The following is a 6209-nucleotide window of genomic DNA, read 5'->3' on the forward strand; positions in this document are numbered from 1 at the left end:
CTGGAGGCAACAGCCCGCCCCGCCCGCTCCGCCGTCTCCCGAGGCAGCAGCAGCCACAGCCACAGACAGCTCCACCCCCTCGCCTGCTCCCTGAGTGGCGGCCGCCAGTTTAACTCCGCCCCTAGCGTGGCCGTGCCCCTTTCAGGGGCTACAGACTGGCCGCCGCGGACTCAGCCCCACCCACGACACGCCCCGCCGGCAAGCCCCGCCTCCTCCCCGACTCCCAAGAACAGAGCCAGAGGGCCAGAGCGCGTTGTAAGGCGCTGCTGCCCTGGGATCCTTTTGCAGAATGCGCTAGAGCAGAGGAGTAGAGGCCGTGAGGGTCTGGACCGCTGGGCTGATTCTGCACAGAAGGCCCACCCTGAACCCTCTGCCCCGTTTACACCATCTCCTCTCCCTCCCTGTCTCCACAGAAAACCGGGCCAGCCAACCCACTGTACTTTTCTAAGAATTCACATGTTTATGGTAACTCTGCACTATGGAGTTTCACCAAACCCACACGCGCATGTTTTTCCTTTCAGGTATATTGGCTGGTCATGTGTATTTCTTTATTCGTGAATTGCTCCATTGCCTCGTTTTCCTTACCTTTCACTCCGTAGTGATTTCTAAGCACTCCTCTTAGTCTATCTTTGCCCTGGATACCTCACAAGGTCCTCTCAGGTATTAATCTGCTCTCATTCATTGCCTTTTTCTTGCTGTTGGGCTTTAAAGCCTTTTCGTGGTTTCGTCTAATCTTTTTCTAAACCACATCCAATCCAAACTCCGTCACGTTTTCAAGACTATTGAAATGCGCATGCTTCATTATAGTCAGGACTTTTAAAAAGCTGTCTGCATGAAGCTGATTCACGAAGACCTCATCCCAATTTTCACAAGGAGGGCTGGCCTAAATTAATACCTTAATAGTCCCTCTCAAAATGCCTGTTCACCATCACACTGAATATCTCTGTAGCCTCTGTATAAGTGTTTAAGGAACCCAGCAGATTCATATACACTGAGCAAATGTCTACCTGCATGATCAAGGAAGAAAAGTAAGTTTGAGAGGCACTAGGTTATTGGATTGCATCATGATTTTATCAACAATATAACCATGCATGGATATGAATGCATAAAAAACACCAGGGCAGATATATATCAAATTACGGAACATTGTTTACTCTGGTTAAGGCAGTAGGAAGGAGGACATACTTTTTATTCTCCATGTATATGTATGTATATCCATATGTATATCTATAAGTATTACTTGTATAATGCAATAAAAATTATTTGAAAAAGAAGGGGCACAGGAATATAGACTTATGCTTTATAGAAACCCTTTGTTCCAGACTGGATCCAGCGTCATTCATTTGCAGAACCTGTTCCCTCCAATCATTTCTGAAACCTCTCCTTGGCCTCATCTCATTTATTTTTAACATTTTATTTTGAAATAATTATAGACTCACAGGAAGTTGCACAAATAGAACAAAAAAGACATTGTGCCTTTCACCCAGCTTCCCCAATGGTGGCATTTTCTATAGACAGAGTATAATATCAAAACCAGGAAACTGACACTGGTATATTACTCTTGACTAGACTACAGGCCTAATTCAGTTTTCACCATTTTTCTAACCTGCGTTAATTTGTGTGTGTGTGTGTGTGTGTGCATGTATAGCTCTAGCAATTTTATCCCATGTCAGGATTCATGTAAACACTACTACAATCAAGATACAAAAATATTCCATCACCACAAAAGAACTGCTTTGGGCTACCTCTTTGTACTTACTCAGCAACCCTGTAGATATTTTGTTAGAGTTACATCTATCTCATTTCCTTTAGAGTGGCTGTAAGTGGTACTGTGTGTTTAATTTTGGTTTCCACATGTTCATTGTTAGTATATAGAACTGCAATTGATTTTTTAATTAAAGCTTTTCTTTTGAGATAATTGTAGATTTACATACAATTGCAAGAAAAAATAGAGAGATCCCATGTACATTTTACCCAGTTTTCCACAGTGGTAGCATCTTTCAAAACTGCAGTACTGTACAATATCAAAATCAGGATATTGACACAAATCTATCTATCTTGTTCAGATTTCCCCAATTTACTTTGTGTGTGTGTGTGTGTTTAGTTCTATGCAATTTTATCACGTGTGGATTCATGCATCCACCATCATACTCAAGATATAGAACAGTTTCATAACTGTCAGGATCCCTTGTGTTGCCCTTTTTTGGCCACACCCACTTCCTTCCTGCCCTTCCTCCTTAATGCCTGGCAATCACTAATCTGTTGTCTATTTCTATAATTTTGTCTTTTTGAGAATGTTATACAAATGGACTCATACAGTATGTAACCTTTGGGGATTGGCTTTGTCACTCAACATCATTCTTTGGAGAGTCATCCAATTTGCTGGGAATGTCAAGTGTCAATAGTTCACTGCTTTTATTGCTGAGTTAGTATTCCTTGGTATGGTTGTACCATAGTTTGTATACCACTTACCCAGGAAGCACACCAGAGTTTCCAGTTTTTGGCTATTAGGAATAATGCTGCTGTGAATATTTGTTCACGGGTTACTGTGTGAACAAAAATTTCTATTTATCTGGGATAAATGCCCAAGAGTGCAATTGCTGGGTTGTATGGTAAGTGCGTGTTTAGTTTCATAAGACTCAGCCAAACTTTTCCATCGTGGCTGTAACATTTTACATTCCCATCAGCAATTTATGAATAGATCCAGTTTCTCTTCATACTCATCAACATTTGGTATTATCACTATTTTTTATTCTTGACATTCTGATAGGTGTATAGTGATATCTCATTGTGGTTTTAATTTATATTTCTCTAATGGCTAATAATGGCGAAAATCATTTTATGTGCTTATTTTCTATCTGTATGTCTTCTTTAGTGAAATGTCTTCTGTCATGTTCTAATTGAACCGTTTGTTTTTTGTTTTTTTTTTAATATAAATTTATTTATTTATGACTGCGTTGGGTCTTTGTTGCTGCGCGCGGGCTTTCTCTAGTTGCGGTGAGCGGGGGCTACTCTTTGTTGCAGTGTGCGATGCGGTGCGCGGGCTTCTCATTGCAGTGGCTTCTCTTGCTGCGGAGCACGGGCGCTAGGTGCGTGGGCTTCAGTAGTTGTGGCTTGCGGGCTCTAGAGCGCAGGCTCAGTAGTTGTAGGCTCATGGGCTTAGCTGCTCTGCGGCACGTGGGATCTTCCCGGACCAGAACTCGAACCTGTGTCCCCTGCATTGGCAGGCGGATTCTCAACCACTGCACCACCAGGGAAACCCTGAATAATTGCCTTCTATCAGCATTCATCATCATGCTTGTGGTCAGACATATGCTGAAACTTAAACTTATACCAGTAGTCATCTTCATGCATCTTTTTTTAAATTGAAGTATAGTTAATTTACAATATTTTGTGTTAATTTCTACTGTATAGCAAAGTGATTCAGTTATAGATATATACATTCTTTTTCATATTCTTTTCCATTATGGTTTATCACAAGATATGGAATATAGTTCGCTGAGCTATACAACAGGACCTTGTTGTTTTTATGCTTCTTAACTCACCTGAATGTTGCCCTTATTCCAACAGGCATCGTCTTGGTAGTTGTGTCACACTGAACCTTAACTTGTTCCATCAGTAATATTCTAGATTGTTGACACTCTTTAAATCTAAATCTTATTCCAGTGGCTGTGCTAATGTTTGTTGGTGTCACATTGAACTTTAACTTTTCCACGACTCATCTTGTTTGTGTTGGCTTGGTGAACCTTAACTTTCTTCCAGCAGTCAACTGAATGCTTGATCACACATCATAGCAAGACATGAGTCTACCAGCCATCTTCACGCATTTTGTCTCGTACTGAATCTTGAGTTGGTTCCAGCAGTCATACCATGCTTGCCATCCCACACTCAACCTTAACCTCATTCAAGCAATCATGTTTCTGACAATGTTTGACACTTAACCTTAACCTTATATCAGTGGTCATCTTCACGTTGGTTGACTCATACTGAACAGTAACGGAATAGCAGTGGTCAGCTTCATGCTTGACGTTTTTCAATAAACCTTATCTGTATTCCAGTGGTCTTCCTCATAATTATAGTCTCACACTGAACTGACCTTTATTCCAGAGGCCATCTTCTTGCTTGTTGCCTCACACTGAAGCCTAATTATTTTTGTAATCCATCCACTTGCTTATTGTTGCACACTGAACCTTAGCCTTATTCCAGCAGCCATCTTCATACACGTCGTCACCCTTTCAATCCTAACCATATTTCCACAGTCATTTTCAGGTTGGCGGTCTCATCCTGAACCTTTATTGAAGCAGTCACCGACATGTTTGTCAGGTCACACTGAACCGTGTGTACCTTTATTCTAGCAGTCAGCAACAGGCCTGTTTTCTCCCATTGACTCTAAGTTTATTCCAGCACTCATCTTCTAGCTTTTTGTCCCACACTGAAGAATAACCTTCGTCCAGTGTTTATCTTTCTGATTGCATCTCACACTGGGCCTTAACCTTCTCCCAGGAGTCTTCACGCTCTTGTCTCACTCTTATCCTTAACAATAATCCATCATTTTCGTGGTGGTTGTGTCACACTGAACGTTATCCTATTGCTGCAGTGACCTTCCAGCTTGTCATCCTCTAAGCCTTTACCTAATTCCAGCGTCATGTTCAGGAATGCTGCGGCACACTGAGCTTTATACTTATTTCCCTGGTGATCTTCTTTCTCGTCACACACCAAACTCACCTCATTCAGCAGTCAGCTGGATGCTTTTGGTCTCACACTGAAGAATAAATTCTGCCATTCATTGTTATGCTTCCTACACTAAACTGAAACGTGATCTTATTTGAGCAGTCATCTAATTGCTTGCGTTGCCTAGTGAACCTTGACCTCATTCCAGCAGAATGAGGATTGAAGATTCCAATCCAATCTTCAGGATTGTTTTTTCACACTGAACCATAACCTTTTCCCAGTGAAAATTTCCAGTTTTTGTCTCACACTGAACAAATAGTTGTCTTTGTGCTTGTGGTTTCAGCCTGAATCTTAAACTTTATTCCAGCGGTCCCCTTTATGTGCGTTGTTTCATGCTGAACCATAGAAGATCTATATTCCTGTTATCAAATACTGAACCTTAACTTTATTCCAGGTGTCACTTATGCTTGTTGTCTCACTCTGAACCTTAATATAATTCATGTAAGTCACTTGAAAAGTAAATGTGACTGTATCTGTTTGGTGCTTAACATTTAAAATAAAATGATCTGTCCAATTGCTATAGTTTTAAAAAGTAGATCATTTTTCCATTCTCTTTTAGGAAAAAAGTGCAGCACAAAGTAACTCAGTAGAAAGTAGTGAAAACAGAATTACATTTAAAACATAATTTTGAAATCAAATGTGCTTATTTTAGGTTAGTATGTATGATATGTAATTGTTGGTAACAAAACCAACAAGAATGAAATACAGACATTTACATCTTATGTTTGCGTGCATCATAAAGACAACATAAAACATGTTTAAAACTTTCATGAGAGGTAGATATAACATATAAATAGGAAAAACTGTCCCTTGTTTATTTTTACCCCCAGTTTTCTTCTATATTCAGTAATAATTTTTCTTTTTTTACTTTTCAATAGTATATGACAGCTACCAGTGCAAATGTCTCACTTTAACATTCACTTTTAATTTTATATACACAGGTTAGGTATTAATGATGCCTAACCTAACACTGTATCTTACACACTGTATTGCGCTGGCTAGTCTGATATATGGCAGCTGGTACTGCCATGGTAATCAGGCTAGGGGACATTCCTTGGTCCTCTGCATTTTATTCCTCAATCTTGGGAACACTAGGCACATCAGAGAAAAGTTCATTCAGTATTTTTCTATAAAGGGTCTTCGTGAAAGTATTTCTCTACGAGATTCAATCACACCTTCTGATTCTGCAGACTCATCTGTCTCTGCAATCGCTGCTGTCTGAACAGTTTGTATTCGTGGTGACTGAATAACCGATGGCTGTGGTGTCTCATTTATTATTCCCTGGGCATGTACCATTTGGCCAGAAGGTGACAGCACTAGAGTGACAGCTGGGGAGCCTCTTCTGGTGCCTGATGCAGCTACAGAAACATGAGCTAAACCAGGGATTGAATTTTGACCAGTCTGAGTCTGCATATGAGCAGATTCACTCTCTGTCACACAGAATCTGATCCATCCTGCTGGGATTCAACTGTTTCCAT

The 6209-nt window shown here is 40.6% G+C and overlaps 1 pseudogene; it reads right to left on the bottom strand.

Moving 5' to 3' along the window:
• Window positions 1-5563: 5563 nt before the first annotated feature.
• LOC111164578 (cAMP-responsive element modulator pseudogene) lies at window positions 5564-6209 on the bottom strand (annotated as a pseudogene).

The sequence above is a fragment of the Delphinapterus leucas genome, chromosome X (genome assembly GCF_059928025.1).
Source record: "Delphinapterus leucas isolate spDelLeu-1000000601 "Yukka" chromosome X, BTC_Dleu_Yukka2, whole genome shotgun sequence".
Lineage (NCBI taxonomy): Eukaryota > Metazoa > Chordata > Mammalia > Artiodactyla > Monodontidae > Delphinapterus > Delphinapterus leucas.